Source organism: Leucopleurus acutus (assembly GCF_964270905.1).
Source record: "Leucopleurus acutus genome assembly, chromosome: 21".
Taxonomy (NCBI): Eukaryota; Metazoa; Chordata; class Mammalia; order Artiodactyla; family Delphinidae; genus Leucopleurus; species Leucopleurus acutus.
The window spans coordinates 13,904,453-13,921,941 of NC_139163.1; the positions used below are offsets into that span (position 1 = coordinate 13,904,453).

Genomic DNA, 17,489 nt, shown 5'->3' on the forward strand with positions numbered 1-17,489 from the left:
CTTTCCAACACTTGGCTCTGCTGGTACCACGAGGATGCGGTTTCTATTCTAACTGCATATTTACACAGCCATATTTGTTTCTGGACAGTTTTCCATTCTTTTTTTTCTTTTTCTTTTTTTTTCAGGGATTTTTGTTTTGGCCATGCCCTGCAGCTTGCAGGATCTTAGTTCCCCGACCAGGGATTGAACCCGGGCCCTCAGCAGTGAAAGTGCAGAGTCCTAACTACCGGACTGACAGGGAATTCCCAGTTTTCCATTCTTAACCATGATCTTTAATCTCAGTATAATAACAATTTTTTAAAAAGTGAATACTTTCATAGTAAAACAGCTAAATGTGGAATAGAAAATAGTTTTGATCTAGGTCAAAACTGTATTGTTAACTATATTTGGTTGTTCATTAAATTTGCAGACAATGTACTTATGTATAACTTTTTCAATGTTCTTAAGTGTTTTTAGCATTAAGAATTTGTTCTAAAGGTTGAGTGTTGTGTAGTTTTAAAATATTTAAATGGTCAGGTCAAACAAACACAAAACTTCTGAACACTGCTTGGAGCTAAATTTGAAACCAACCAAATTTCTTAGGTTTACAAAATTGAACGAGAGAACTACCACTGAGCTGAATGCGTGTCAGGAGCAACGGCTCCACTAGAATTAAACCAATTCAAAATTGTACTTGGACCAGGATTTGCAACGGGTCAAAGTAGCCAAAACACAACATTTAAAAACACATGCTATACATGTGTTTTTCCATTAAACTAAATTCAGTTTCTTTTTTCAAGCCCAAATGTATCTTCAGAACAAGAGATTAGTGTTTCTATTCTATCTTTTCTAATACTGAATTGACCTTTCATTAGAGAGCACATTATTATTTTAAGCTGTGTCATTACTAACCTGATTCTTTTTGCTGACCTGTATCTTCTGTTTCAATCAACCAAGTCATAACTTTTGGTTCATTATACCACTGGCACATGTGTGTCTTTCTCTGTAATCCTAATCCCTCTTTTGCTTACGTTTTTCTCTCAGTGAAGTATAGGAAGTCAGAAGTTGTTATGATTCGAAATAGCTCTTTCATTGCTTGGACCAGTCATTTTCTTCCTATCCTCTGGCTATTATTTTTAACTTGTTTTATATCTTTGTATTTTGCAATGGGGTGGAATAGTACATGTTGAAAGCTCTTGACATGAGAGCCAACCTGCCATTTGCTATTTACCAGGAATGTAAAGTGGATGATGCGGCAATTTTGGGGTCAGTATCCTCACCTGTACATTGGGAACACAATGCCTGCATGACCAACCCCATATTAATAGTAATACCACCCTACCTTAAGATAGATGATCCAGGAAATCAAAGTAGTTATTGAATGTGAAACACCTATGCACTGGGTGAAATAAAAATACAATCTGTTATCTCTGATAATTCTGAGTGTTAAATAAAATTACAGGTGTGGGTATTTTGCAGGTAGAGTTTTAGTTTCTAGGAGAAAGCCTAGTTAAAGAAGGCAGTATCAAACCATCCTGATGCTTCATCCTCTACTCCAGTTGGTCTCTTCTTATTTCCACTGCTCTCATCTTTGTCCCCTTCTTCTTCTCAGTTGTTTTTGGTTTAAATATAACACATTTGCTGAACAAAGCTTACAAATCCCCTCTTCCTTTCCAACCATTCAACACACACACACACAACCCAGCCCATTAGACTGTCACACAACAGCTCTAGGTAAAGCTTTTCTGAAGAAAATAGACTCTGCTGAGTACCCCTTTATCCTCAGTATACATTACATTACAAGTATCAGTACTGAACTTTTTAATGCTTACAATGTTCCCTAGGAGTGTATCAGTTAAGCGGGCAAAAAAATATATATCTGGAAGTTTATTATTTTTCCACCAATACATTTGACACCACCTTTGGAGAGCGAACAAAAGGCATACTGTCAAGCAGATAGACCTGGACAAAATGTTACTCTTTGTTCCACACAAGCACAGAAGTATATTTAAGCAAAGAAAGACATTCCATGACTCTCCTGGGACTTCCTTCCTCAGCTGAATTATACCAACATGTTCACACCACTTGGTTCAGACTGTGTTGGAATTTAAAATGCAGACTTCTGTTTGCCAATGCTTCAGTCCCACAGCTATAAAAATTCATATTAGGATTGAACCTGGCTTTAAAACATCATAGAACAAATGGAAGTTTATTGGGAAAATGTGTATACACATGAAATTAGTCAGAGATATGAAAATAAGGGGTGTCCTTGTTTGACAGATTCTATACTTCTACAGGACAGCCTCAAAGTCGCCAGAAGTCACCTGGTTTGGGATTATGTTTCAAATCCAGGCTCACTGACATTCATGAAACTTTTGGCAAAACATGGGCCAAGTTTCAAGCAAGGCTGGGTAGAATACTTCTTTCATGTGGAACCTATGTGAAACTCAGTGGTTTTGGCGAGGTTTCTCCTTGAGTTTCACATTCAAACAAGCCAAAGTTTCAGTGTAAAATTAAGGGGCAGAGGGAAACAAAGAAACAAAAAAACCCAACAAAACACACAAAAAATGGCTTGCCTAAGAATTTAATGGCCTCTATCATGTTCCAAACCCATTTCATCCTTTGGATTCTGCAACTGAACTTGTATTGCCTTTTAGCAATACATTTCTCCTCAGCAATGCCAAATCAAGCCTTCCTAGTATTAAGGAGGAGAGTATTCTAGAACCCCCCAAGGCAGGGAAGTGTATGCTCAAAATAACTGGAGGATTTCAAGTTTTGAATGTACACACATCACAGAAATGGGATGATTAAAAAGCTCCATATTATGCAGATCTGAAGGGAGAAAGTTAGCAATTAAATGTCCAGCTTTGGGAAATAATAAATTAGACTGAATAGCTCTAGGTTCTCCTACTATCTCAGTCCCAGTTCTAGAGATCATACTGCATCTGCTCCTAACCTGGAGGGACGTCTCCCATAGCTGACTCCCTACTCCACCCCTCTGAACAGGAGTCCTGCAGCCACTGGCTTTCTTCCTTGTCAGCAAGGTGCAGAGCACGGAGCACAGTGTATCAGTCCCCACAGTCGGGGACTTACACAGAATCCTGACAGGATCAGGCTCGTTCTACTCTTCACGTTCACCAGGACACAGGGACAGCTTGCCAGGGAACATCAAACTCAGTATCTGGCTGAGGACTTAGAAAATAACCTTTGCTTGTGGTGAAGAAGAAAAGAGTGAAAAACAAATGTAATACATACATGAATTTTCTCCAAAATAAAGAATTTGACTGAATGGTTAGAAAGTGCTACCCTCTGCCTATTTTAGGAAATACGTTTTTTTCATTCCTTAGCCCTCATTCAGCAGAAGTTTCACTACCAATACAGACTTCTGTCTACAGAGGATTTTTCTTTTCCTTTTTTTTTCTAGTTTTCCTTTTTTTAATTTTTTTTCTCTTTATTTTTTCTTCTTCGTTTTCTTTCTTTTTTTAAAAAAAGTTACCCAGAAGATGTGTGTTTAAAATGCATTTTTCTTTTGAAATATGGTGTGACACCAATAAACTTCTTTGGAAACAAGAATCTCTAAATTCCAAGGACTTCAGTGTCCATGTTAAAAAGCAACAGTAAGTCCCCGAGGCACATGGTAATTTGGAGGCACTCAAGTGAGCGGTTGATAGAATCTGGTCTGTGCACCGTCATTTGCTGCTTGATTTTAGACATCTGCTTGGAGGGGAACAGAGAGCTATCATAAAGTCTATAATGGTCAAAGAAACTTGCCATAAAATAGTCTTGGCCTCTCAGTTGGGGGTCCGTGTACTAATAAAACCTAACACATATCAGTGAGAGAAAACCAAAGCTCAATAGCTTATTCAAAGGAAATAATATAAAAGCGTTAAACCAAAAAAAAAAAGAAAAGACTTTTTACTGAACATAGTAAATACTCATAACGAAAGTAAATGCTGTGTTTGAAGTTAAAGTCCACAGATCAAAGTCCTTTGCAGAATGTCAAGACCAAGCATAAGATAGGGGAGGGGAAGGCACAGAAAACTCTCCAAAATATTATATCGTCACATTGGAGAAACCTGCTAGCTGAAGACAGTCAGCTAGTTAAGGAATTCTCAAAACCGAGTCACCAAATTGTGCTAGGAGTATACAAAATAACAAAACAAACAAACAAAAACTGTTCTCATTCTACGCAAGTAATAAACAGCACAGTGATGAAAGAAGGTACTAAGGTAGAGCTATCTCCTTGTCCTTAAAATAATTACTAATATATCTCCTTTCCTCAGGTAGTGGCATCTTTTTCCTTAAAAAAAAAAAGGCCCTTAGAAAGTTAAAAATAAGTAAGCCGTCTAAACAGGAAAATTAGGATGTCTGCAAGGCTCTGGACGACTCTGGCAATGAGGCTTAATTAGCGTTCTGCTGCAGCTCAATCACAGGCGGGTCTGTACTGCAGGTCAACAGGACAGAGTGCGTTCAGCACAGTTTAAAATTACAGCCACAGAAATGCACAGATGCTACTGCTGTATCCTGGAACACCGTATTTACCTGGAAATCGTTCAGCACCCCCGTTTATTCTCCCGATTAACAAGTTATTTAAAAAACATCAGTCATAAACATATCATAAACCAATAACATCACTCAAGAATTAAAGAAAAATCTTACCTACAGGCAGCCGGGTTCAACAGTTGCTCTGAAGAGAGGTAGGAGTCATTGGCCTTTTACACGTGGAGATTGTTTATTTAGCCCTTTTTAAAAGGTCTTGAACTCCAGAGGTTTAAGATTAAGTCCAACCCAAGTGTCTGAAGGGAAAAAAAAGGCAAGAGAGAAGGCAAATGAGAGACGGAAAGAATCCCAGCTGCTGGGTGGTGCTACTGTTCTGAGAGCGTTTGAGCTATTTTCAGCATTAACAGCAGCCGGGGTTGTCTGCAAGGGATGAAAAAACCTTGCCGAATCACCACAGCCCCCCTCCGGGGAAGGGGGGCGGGACAGAAACCAGGAAGCCCACAACAACTTGCTTCACTGTGCAAATATTCATTGACATTTTGAGGAAAAGTGCCAGCACGATTGAAAACAAAACACAATAAAACATTTCGACTGAAACCTTAAAGAAACATAGTGCTTTGCCATAATCCTCGCGTTTTCAAAATGATCCACCTGGTTTGTTGAAACTAAGATGTTCTATTTATGCCTCATTGAGAGGAAAGAGTTTTCTTCGGATAGTTCCTTGCTTGCTCATACGGGTCTTAAAAAATATTTTAGATCTCTCTGGGAGGAATAGCTGTTATCATCCTACCCTTCTTAAGACCGAAGACAAATGGTTTATTTCTAGCCCACACCCAAATTTCCAGTTTCATCAACTATGCTATTTTTGACAGCTACTGGGTTAAGCTGTTGACATTTCTTATCTGTTGGCAGAGATTGGGGTCCATTCAGTGACAAGACGCAGACAGGCACCCATCCCCTGCGTCTCCCTCCAAGGGCCAACGAAGAAATATTTCAGATTGGGTCACCAACAATGACTGGCAATCTCTGAGCTTTCATTTTGTTTGTAGAATGATGAATTAAGATCTACAAATTGTATTCATTCATTCATTCAACAAATATTTTTGTGGCAAGTACTGAGTCTACTCTCTGCCAAGAACTCTGATGAGAATACAACAGTGGACAAAATTAACAATGTCTTTGCCTCAAAAGGCTTCCAGCACACAAACGCAGCAAGAATAAGGACAGAATTTGCTACAGACTTCTACAGCTTCTTTTCCACAGGCTATTCAAACCATAGCAACTGGAGATGGAGATCTCTTTCTACTCTGACTAAAGGAAGATATGCGTCATCAGACCGACTCCTGATTTCCATTGCTTCATTATACCTTTAGCAACACCCCTAAGAAGGAAAATTAGTTACTTCCTACCAAGGAAACACTTAAGTATTTTTTATAAAAGCCTTTATTCTACGTAGATGAAATTCCTGAATCCTCTCAATTCCCTTTTCTTCATAACAAAGAGAAGGCTTGCGCAGTCAGAAAGTACTCCGGAGAGGTGTAAGAAGATTCTCTGATTTTAGTGCAGTATACAAACCACCTTGATATATTTTATAGTTACTATTATGAAGGTTGGTTACCAGAGGCTCAGATCAAATTCAACTCTTTCCTTGCAACTGATTAGAGAATCTACTGAGGAAAGAAATAGGTGAGGGAGAATAAGAGGTACGGACTTCCAGTTGCAAAATAAATGAGTCACAGGTATGAAATGTACAGTGTGGGGAATCTCTACAGTCAATAACTATGTCATATCTTGGTATGGTGACAGATGGCAACTAGACTTATTGTAGTGATCATTTTGAAATGTATAGAAATGTGAAATCCTGTTACACTATGCCGTGTAACAGGAACTAACATCATGTTGTGGGTCAATTATACTCCAAAAACAAACAAACTCATAGAAAAAGAGGTCAGATTTGTGGTTACTAGAGACAGGGGTTGGAGGAAAGATAATGGAGTGAAGGCAGTCAAAAGGTACAAACTTCCAGTTAAAAGTAACTACTAGGGATGTAACGTACAGCATGATAAATATAATTAACACTGCAGTATTTTGTATATGAAAGTTGTTAAGAAAGTAAATCCTAAGAGTTCTCATATAAGAAAAACACTTTTTTCCCTATTTGTTTAATTTTGTATCTATATGAGATGATGGATGTTCACAAAACTTACTGTGGTCGTCATAATGTACGTAAATCAAATGATTATGCTGTACACCTTGACTTATACAGTATTGTATGTCAATTATATCTCAATAAAACTGGAAGAAAAAAGAAAGAAAATACTGAAGACTATGCATGATATGTTTTTTGTGTTTTTTTTTTTTTTGCTGTACACGGGCCTCTCACTGTTGTGGCCTCTCCCGTTGCTGAGCACAGGCTCCGGACGCACAGGCTCAGCGACCATGGCTCACGGGCCTAGCCGCTCCGCGGCATGTGGGATCTTCCCGGACCGGGGCACGAACCCGTGTCCCTTGCATCGGCAGGCGGAGTCTCAACCACTGCGCCACCAGGGAAGCCCATGATATGTTTTTTAAAAAAAGTTACACGACTGCTATTTCAACTACTATGGTAAAATAGTGAAATCTTTCGGCATGATACGCTCATGTTAAAACTATGCAGATATTTAAATTAAAAAAATTATAACTTACGTTTGAAATATGTAATCAAAATTTTAAAATAAGATTAACCTTATTTAAAAAATATGCAGCAGGGTTTTTAAAAAGATCTCTGTAGAATAATGCATTTTTCTGTTCATTTATTTTAAGCGGTCCCGTTTTAATATGTCTTAAATAACTGTCAGTTTAAAATCGGATATTTACTTTACTTGGTCAAAATGATAAATGGTAATTCTGGCAAAAAAATAGAAGCCTAGCCTCAGAAAAAAAATTTTTAATTGTTTTTACTTTTTCCTCCTTATAGTAGTTTATAATGAAGAGGAAAATACATTTTTAAATTGGCCTTCCTTGAGAAACTATGGAAGTTAAGGGAACAGATAAAGATTAACTCTTTGAGTACTAAGTCAACCATAATTTTTAAATTCCAAACTGCCTGCTTTTCACACCAATACTGAGAGAAGCCCACTGCCTCCTGTTTAACTATTATTAATCATTTTATGTCAATCTGCACTTGAATGAACAGGTTATGACCCTGCTAGCTCCCCATTTAGGATGAGTCCTACACTGCCAGGTGACTCACCCAGGTCTCCTTTGTTCCCCAAAGATCCTGACTGTCCAGACAGCCTGTCCATAAGCACCTTTTGACAGATTTGATGTCACACAAGAGTGCAGATTGAGGCATATTTCTAAAGGTTAGAAGACTAAATTTTGGACTTTTGCAACCACTATGTCTTTTATAAGTTATTAATGCCTTGGCAATTGTACCAACTGTACCACTGTTAATGATTTTATTTATATTCTTTCTCTCTTTTTTTATTTTTACAAATAAGTTGATTTAAAATCATTGGAAAATGCTTATATTAGAGTTGGACTTCTTATATTGGTGTAGCACTAAATAGGGCTTTGGCATAACCCTTCTCCTGTATAAGATGGGGATAATAACAGTACCAATCCACAGAGTTGTGGGAGGGTTTACATGATGATGCACACAAAATGCTTAACTAAGCAATGCCTGATGCATAGAAAGCATAAAAGTTAATGCTATTATCACTGTAAGTCTAGAGCTTGGCTATCCAATATGATGGATACATACGGCTGTTGAGCACTTAACATGTGGTTCGTCAGAACTGAGATGTCACATAAGTGCAAAATGTACACCAGACTTTGAAGACTTAGTATGAAAAAGAGACTTGATCATATGTTGAAATGGTATTTCAGACATATTGGGTTAAATAAGATAATTTGTTAAAATTAATTTTACCTGTTTCTTTTTACTTTTTAAAATGCCAGAACCTTTTAAATGTACAAATGTGGCTTGCATTCTGTTTTTATTGGGCAGTGCCATCTAGGCCAATGGTTCTCAAACTGTAGCGAGCATCAGAGTCTCCTGGAAGGCTTGTCAAAACACAGAATGCTGGGTCCTACCCCTCGTTTCTGACTGAGTACGTCTGGGAAGGGGCCTGAAATTCTAATCTCTCACAAGTCCCCAGTGATTCTTGACCACACTTGGCGAACCACTGGTCTCGATCCATGCTACTTAAAAGAGGGGTCCATGGGTCAACAACTAATTCTTGGAGGAATGAGAACACTTGGCAAGTTTGCCGGCAGAGATACAGGCTCCAAAGACTAAGATAAGGACCTAGTTACAAGAACCCTTGCGCGAGGCATGAGTGGGACCAGCCACCATGTTCATTGAGGTTCTTAAACTCTCCAAAAGGACAGGATTGGTTTCAGAGGCTCGAGCAAGAATAATCTTTCTGAGATGAAGAGGGGGGAAAATGGATGGAAATGTTGGAAGTCAGTCTAGCTGTACATTTCCTTCTCTCCCTCCATAGCACACAAGAAAAACTGAGATTGTTTTCGGCTAAGTATTTGTCTAATTAAAACAATGTAGCTAAGGCACAGTTGATGTAGAACAAACCATGCTAAAGGGTACTTATGTCTCAGGAAAGGGTCTTATTAAATCAGATAACACTCCACTTGTTAGAACCATGAGAAAGATTGGTATTTTAGAGTAGAGAGTCTTCTGGATCCTCTGCCCCACCCTTAAATAAGCGAGCACACTATTTTGAATGATCTCACCAGTTTGCCAAATGACTTTTCACTTTTTCAGGTGGCACCAAAGCCTTGTGGGCTCAAAGGGCTTCCTGAAAATAAAATCGTCATTGTAAGAGAGAAAGCGGACCCACTGGTAATATTTAAAACTCCCAGTTCTGTATGCAGCGACCATTTGTAGCTTTATGTCTCACAGGTTGGTTGGTTGTTTCAGAAAACTTTAAAATATGTGTAATGCTTAACAGCAGAGAGTCTGGAGCCAGTGTGTCTGGGTTAGAATCCCGGTCAGTTACTTCACTTCCCTGTGCCTCTGTTTCCTCCTCTTTAAATAGGACCTATCTCAGTGGGCTGTTGTGAGGATTAGAATAGCTGTCATTTGAAAGGAATGTAGAAAAGTCTGGCACGTTGTAAATGCTATTATTGGTTAAATAATTAAAATATAGTAGAATCTAACTGTGCAGGTTAGCATATATGGCCAAATGTAGTAATTTGTTTTCAGATACCATGATGATTTCTAGGGACTTTTATATGCATGGGTTCTTGAGTACATGTATTTTGAGGGCTTCTTTGAGAGCTGTTTAAATTTTGTTCCCAAGAGAACTCCGAATTCTCATTTGATTCCTCATCACTTCCTATTAATTGAGAGGATCTCAGTAGGAAGGAAGTGAATGTAGTTTTCCCATGAATATTGTTTTCCAGGTTACATTTTTTTCCCCTCTGAAGTCCTTTGAAAAGTGAGTTGCAGTATAAATGTTGGAAGGTTTTTGTGGCCATGTCAGTTGGGTAGCATTGTCTAATATTCCAGGAGAACAATGCGTCATTCTCTTAGTCAAATATTTTAGTGCTTAGGGAGAGGCAGCACGACCGTCTGAAACAGTGGCATGAGTTTCAAAGATGTACCGAAAGGGCAGTCAGATTCTCATACTATAGAGACAATAGACATCAGATAACACTGATCAAAGGAAGGGATAGACCCCCAAAGTCTGGCATGTTGAATGCAAAATGAAGGCTAGATTAAGTGTACTAACATCTTTTACACTTGTCTGCTTAGACCACATGAAACAGAGTGAAGCATGCTCAACAAAACTGGTGATGCTTGGAAGCATCACGCCCTTAGTAAGTGTCAGCAGGGCCATCTCCAGGAACCTCAGTGTCACACGTGCGGAACAGTCAATAACTGCACTGAGTGGGGAAACCCAAGCCCAAGAGGTGAGTGGTTTCAGACCAGTCACGCAAGCCCTCCGCACTCGTGCCCTGAAAGGGAGGGAGAAGAACTGAGCTATAAACCCCCTCCTAACTCTAACATCTCAACTTTTGCTTGGACTTAACAGAGATTCCATTTGGCCTTTCCCCCTCGCCCCCGTAATCTACATCTAAAGTTGTCAAATCGTATGTCCACTTATTTCTGCTTGCTGTTTACCGATGTGAAGCGAATGTGTTTTAGGAGGTGATTTGCCATCTCATGTGCCATTATGCAATCTGGGACTGAATTTTACCAAATAAGGTGAGAGTCTGAAGGAACGATTAAATAACCAGTATCAAATGCAAGAGGTTCTATAGAAATAACTTCTTAAAACCTTTATTCCAACTCACTTTTCTGGTTAAAACCTTATTGTTTTTAATCTTACTGTCTGAACTCTATGTGTATTTAGCAAGTGCCTCTGCCGTTTTATATAACCATGACTAAGCTTTTCTTGATATTTATATGCCATTGAAATTGAGCATGTGCTGTAGTTGCCACATATGGTAGAAAAATCGTTAAGATAAACCTTCGTAAAGGGGCCTATTTAAGGCTCTGCACGACCTGCTATCTTCTCACATCTCCACCCACATCTCCTAGCCTCCTTCTAGCTCCATTTCTTCCAGGTTCTCTGGTCTTCTCTCAGTTCCTGGGATGGGCCGTGGTCAGGGCCTGTGCGTGCATTACTCCCTCTTGCCGGCCGCCTGCCCTGCTCAGCAGTGGATTCGTGCACCCTTCAGCCCTCAGCTGAAGTGCCTTTTCCTCAGGAAGGGCTTCCCTGCTCCAGCCAAGGTCAAGCTTTTTTGTTTTTGTTTTTTTTTTTTTTTTTTGGAGTATTATTGCTTTACAATGTTGTGTTAGTTTCTGCTGTACAAGAAGTGAATCAGCTGTATGTGTACATATATCCCCTCCCTCTTGGACCTCCCTCCCACCTCCCCCCATCCCACCCATCTAGGTCGTCACAGAACACCAAGCTGAGCTTCCTGTGCTTTTATAGCATGTTCCCACTAGCTGTCTATTTTACTCACGGTAGTGTATGTCAATCCTAATCTCCCAATTCATCCCACCCTCCTCTTCCCCCAGCCCCCGTGTCCACATGTCTGTTCACTACGTCTGCATCTCTATTCCTGCCCTGAAAATAGGTTCATCTGTACCATTTTTCTAGATTCCACATATATGCGTTAATAGAGGACCTAAAAATATGGAGAAATATACCATGTTCTCGGATTAGAATAGTCAATATTGTGAAAATGACTATACTACCCAAAGCAATCTACAGATTCAATGCAATCCCTATCAAATTGCCAATGGTATTCTTCACAGATTTAGAACAACAACAAAAAATTTTTACAATTTGTATGGAAACACAAAAGACCCCAAATAGCCAAAGCAATCTTGAGAAAGAAAAACAGAGCTGGAGGAGTCAGGCTCTCCAACTTCAAATTATACTGTTTTTAACTCTTGAAGAACCACATTCCTCACATTCCCTCCAATGTCAAACATTGCATTTGTTTGAGTGATTGATTCATGTATTTCTCCTCTTATTTCCCCTTCTCATCGTACCCCTGACATGTGTGTTGTATTTGTGCCTTGCACAGAGGAAGGGCTCAGTGTGCATTTGATTAAGTAAGTCCTGCTCAAGGCATTAAGCAACACACGATGGCATTTTTGCTGTATATTAACGAGAATTTGTAAAATAAAAGTATCTTGTAAAAGGCAAAAACCCTGTATTCTAATTAAGCAGCTGTTTCCAACGAAGAAGATTCTCTGAACTGTATTGCTTTGTAGTTACGTATTTAATTTAAAAGCTTTTTGAAGTATCAGATAGCACTTGTTTTCCCCCTCAGGATATAATATATTCTATTATCTTAATAATTTGCATTTATCTTCTAAAATAGGCTTGAAATAAATCAAGTTACCTGCATTCTCGCATCAACTCTCCAGACCTTTTTCAGAACCATGTAATACACCATTAGGGTGTATTAATCACTCACTTGGGGGTCCCTGATCAAAATTTCTTTTGATTAGGGTTGCTGGAGAGAATGATATATTTGTCTGTATATTGCTAGACAGTTATAACCACCTGACTCCCTACAAGCCATACCTGATGTTGTTTATAGGTACCTGATAAGGAGAAGACAGACAGGCAGACAGACATGAAGTATCACACCAACAACACTGCCTGGTCAGGCCATTGTCATTCCTGTGACTTGAAACCCTTTCTCATGTCCATATAGTGCATTAGTTATAAACACACAAGGAATTACTAGCCATTGAGAAACTGGGAGATTTGTGATCTTGTTCTCTGGCAAAGGAGAGGAAAGGAGAGCTTTGTGTGGCCTGGGCTACAGAGCAGAATCAGAAACTGGGGGCTGATCTTTGTCCTGTTGCCTGGGAAGAGGCTGTGTAACGCTTTCTTCTACCATGGGCACAGGGACGCTGGTTATGGCCTAAGCATGTTTGAAGATGTACTGTTTTGTATATTCTTTTCATACATTTGTAAAACACTTTGAAGTCATCAAAGCACAGCATGAAAAGTATCTTTTCTGAGGCATTTAAAAAACAAACGAATTAACCCAACAATCCTTGGCACATTTCCATCGTTACTGTGGCCACAAAAGTTAATTTTGCAAGGACAGTCATACATAAGTAATACACAAAATGTTAGAAAAGTTTTCTTGAAACTCACAGAGATGAAATATGAGTGAAGAATAAAAAGGAAGAGTTGACCAGCATTCAAGGGTTAGAAGGAACTACAGATTCGTTATATCAAGTGCATAAGAAAAACATCTTCCTAAAATGAATGCAGGTTAGAAATGGCAACCTTCAGATATTGAACATGTTAATATTTTCTGTGCTATCTGTCCTCTAATCCAGACCTTCCTACCTCTTTGTGTGACCTGTTGGTGTGTCCTAAGTGGGTTACAGATGTTGCTGCAATATTATCCCTTCAGTTATCCCCTGACCAGGCCATACCTGGGGTGGCTGGAGCTTCTGGACCAGTTGCCTCTGGCTATTAGCAACCTCATCTGTTTACCTCAGTGCCAGACATAGAAAAGTTTGGGTGGGAACCGTCTGACCAGCAAGGTCAACCTCCTAAAAATAGCAACAATAGTCTTATTAACAAAAAGGAAACACAAGAAATAAGATGGTATGGGAGAGGCATGTTAGAAATGTCAAGAAATGAGTAATGATATCTCAATTTTACAACAAAGGGAGAAAATCACTGTTCAGACTCCAGGCTGAGCCAGGACTGGCCTGGTCTCCAGAGGAAGGTGCTAGAGGGCCTCTCCTGCCTGCAGCAGTGGGTAGTTTGTGTTCAGGCAGAGGGGTGGGGAATGGACGTCTGAGTCAAAGTAAATGCTCACATTTTTACCTTCTAGCGAGTTTCCTCTTTTTCTCAGCAAGGGTTTCTCTCAGGGTCATTTTCGAATGAAGTTTCCCTCTGATACATTTTATTTTGCTATTTCCAGACTCATTATTTCCAGAAATAAATAGTGTCACACAGTCCTAGCAGACACAATTTTCTACCTGTGGAGGATCCATTTTTGCTTTCAACTTTGCTACAGACTCCTGGTACCCTGTCTATTTAAAAACGTACCTTCTCAGATTCCCTTGCAGTTTGTTCAGGCTGATAAGCTGAAGGCAAGACATTTTACACCGCGATAATAACACAGAACCTCCTGAGGAGAAGGCTGCTGTGCCCTTTGCCCTTTAACCTGGCATTGCTCCTCTAGGCTGATGGAAACGCAGATGCCCTTCTGGGAGGCACCTGCTTAGGCAGAGTTGAACCCACCCTGGGCTTCTCGTTGTTTCAGGGAAACCAACCCCTCACCTGGTTAAAGGTAATCTGTCGCTTGAAGCTACAAACATACGTGACACAACCATCTAAGGACAACTTTCTCACATCAGACTGGCTGAAAGATAGCAGAAGACAATTAGGCCGGCTATTAAGATGTCATGTACATGGGACTTCCCTGGTGGTCCAGTGGCTAAAACTCCACACTCCCAATGCAGGGGCCGGGGTTCAATCCCTGGTCGGGGAAATAGATCCCACATGCCGCAACTAAAAGATCCCACACGTGGCAACTAAGACCTAGCACAGCCAAATAAATAAATAAATATTTTTTAAAAAAGATATCATGTACAAAATAGTTTCAGAAGTTCTGAAAGTACTTCTGGGTATCAACGATCAGCCCTCACAAGAGTTGCTGCGTTCAGTTTCAGGCCCCTTATCATTTCCTAATGGATTGAAAATTGCAGTGAAAAACAGAGCTGATATGTTTGAAGCCCTTGGACCTGCAGCATTTGAATCTTTTTGGCTTTAAATAAATATAGTCAAGCTCTTTTTTCTAAAACTAACATTTAATGATCAGTGATATCAAGAGAAATAAGAATATCATAATAATATACAGGAAATACAAAACAGGAACCCATTGTTTATCCTGTTCTCAGTGGACATTGCCAGAGCATTGTTTGGAAAACTTTAAACAGGGTCACTTCAATGTAGTTTACCGAGCTTTCAAAATCTAAATTGAATGATGGAGTTTGTCCTTGTTAAAGAAAAAGTGATTTTGAGAAAATATTCAAGGCTAGGGATGTCCTGAGTTTGAGTATTAAATGACCTTAAAGATTTCTACTTATGATTTCTTAAAATGGTAATGCTCTCCGTCGTAATTGAGGCAAAAGCATGTTGGATTAGGAAGCCAATAATTTTCCAGTTTTTAAGTAAAACTGAAGATACACACACAATGTGGAAATTATTTTAAGCGTTCTTGTCTCATGGCTTCTGGTTACGTACCATAAATTGAGGAAATGAATATAAATTGCAATACATTCCATTTTATAACAAGCAGTCACGTATAAATATTTTCTCTTTCTATCCATATCTGTGAAGAACACGATGGCTGAGAGGAAGGTTCTGGAGGCTCTCTGCCACCATCAAATCTGACTCCACTGCTTCCCATAGCATGGTTACTCGAATCTCCTTGAGCTCCAGTTCTCGCGTTAAGAAAATAAGAGCTATTGCAGTACTTGACTCATCTGATTGGTATGAAGATTGAAGGAGTTAATATACGCACAGCTCTTAAGACAATGCCTCATACACAACCGGCATAAGTGTTGGTTGTTCCTGTTGTTATCATCATTTTCTCGATGGTGCATGACAGGTAGTTGAAAGCATGGGCTTTGAGGATAAATAGTCCTTAGTTAATTTTCTGGTTGTGCCCCTTATTCACTGCTTGGTTTGGGCATGATCTCTGAGTCTCACTTCCCTCAGCTGAAAAGTGGGGATATCATTAGTTACCATAGAGCATTATTAAGGGAATTGAAGAAGATACTGCATGGAAAATCACACCTGGCACACAGTAACCATCAGTTATTTTTTAAAATCAGGTAGAAAAAAATTATTTGCAAAAATATTAATTGATCTTTGCAAATACGTGTACTTTCACTTTGCTGATGGGGAAAATGAAATGGATAGGACACACTGAGATACTGAATTTAATTTCCTTAAAGTTATTTCAGATAGCTCACGTTCAGACGTTTATGGGGTTTAAAAAATTTTTAATTTTAAATAAGCGTTCATGGAATTGGCAAACAGCTGGATTAAGAAAACTCCCATCTTTGCTAATGACTTTGCTAATGACTTTCTCTATGGTTGATATTTTCCTCTTTAAAGCAACAGCATTTTATCATCATCTTATTCGGTGAGTAGAAGGTGGAAGAGGAAAAGATATTAGCATTAAAAGGAATAACCCAGAAGAAGCAAAAAAGAATTGACTTTGTAAGCCCCTGTAAGCGTCTATCATTCCCTTAGCAGGTGGGAGGAACAGAGTTATAATTCTATCCATCTTTGCTAAAAACAAACATATACTAACTTATATCCATTGACTACAATTCTGATGAGTGATAACTGAAGTATAAGTACCTCTATTATAGCAATAATTACGTAGAAAGAAAAAAGAATCAAGGTTTGGAATCAGGCTTAGTTCGCCTAGTGACAAGCCCTGTCACTTTTAGCAAGTTACTCAATCTGTCTGAGCCTTGATTTTCTTATCTGTAAACTGCAGACAATATCCCCTACCTTTTGGGGAGCCTTTTGAGAGGATGAAATGAGACTGTGTGAAGACCAGTTAGTTAAGCACCTGTTGTGGAAGGATGTTTGATGTATTGTTGCTGCTTGCTGTCATTTTCCTACTAGACTGTAGGCTCCTTGAGAACAGGCTTCCCTTTAAAAACACAAGTATCGTCTGTTCCCAGCACAGTGTCCGGTCCCTAGAATGTACTAAGTGACTATCTAATGAAACCAGGCAGGGATACCCTGCCTGAGAAACTGAAACAACCACAATAATACACAGAAGGCTTGACTTGTTTAAGTGAAAGAGCTGAGAGAGACAGGCATTGACCAATCGAACTTCTGTTCTGGGGAAGAGATTTAAGTAAAAAGTAAATAAAAGACAACCTTTTCCTCACACATATGGAAGGGAAAGATAAGCTCTAAGGAACAGAGAAGTGTTGTCACAGTGATCATTACCTGAGGGGATTGTAAACAGCATCTTTAAATAAGGCTATTTCTATATATCACCTATATTTTCTTCCTTTGTAGAAAGATGGTAATGACCTTAGTCCATGATTTCTGTGAGTTGTTGTCTGATTTCTTCTTTGAGTCATAGGAGTTTTTATGTATAACTCAGCTCTTCTGATTTCTCTTTGATTCCCCCTGCCCCCTCCCACATTTTCTCTTCCCTACACTGAGTGTCTCCACCGTGGGAACTCAGAAGCTTGATGCCTACATCCAGTCACACTGATCCTGGAGAGGTGGGCTCTATGTATTGGCCTTATCCTAGGTCTCTGCTACAACACACATATCCTCGGAAACGGTATAGTCAGCAGATTTGGGGCACCAGTTTTGGCTTCCCATATTTCTTATCTTTCATTTAACCTTGAATCATAACTGGAAAGAACACTATAAAACCTACTTAATCATCCCCTTTATATTTTGAAAATTGGGATGCAGAGGATCACTTTATAGAAAATCACTAGGCTCAGGGTCTGAGACACG

At 39.2% G+C, this 17,489-nt stretch overlaps 1 protein-coding gene across 7 annotated transcripts in view; it reads right to left on the reverse strand.

Moving 5' to 3' along the window:
- The window catches only part of SORBS2 (sorbin and SH3 domain containing 2), a 206,865-nt gene that overhangs the window by 167,689 nt on the left and 21,687 nt on the right, over nt 1–17,489 (reverse strand). For 4 of the 7 annotated variants that reach the window (XM_082863966.1, XM_082863974.1, XM_082863978.1 and 1 more), the window contains exon 2: nt 4,639–4,775. The gene's annotated coding sequence lies outside the window, so the exon portion shown is untranslated. Of the gene's footprint in view, nt 1–4,638; nt 4,776–9,213; nt 9,279–17,489 lie in introns of all 7 variants that reach the window. The other 3 variants (XM_082863976.1, XM_082863979.1, XM_082863975.1) reach the window with 2 other exon arrangements.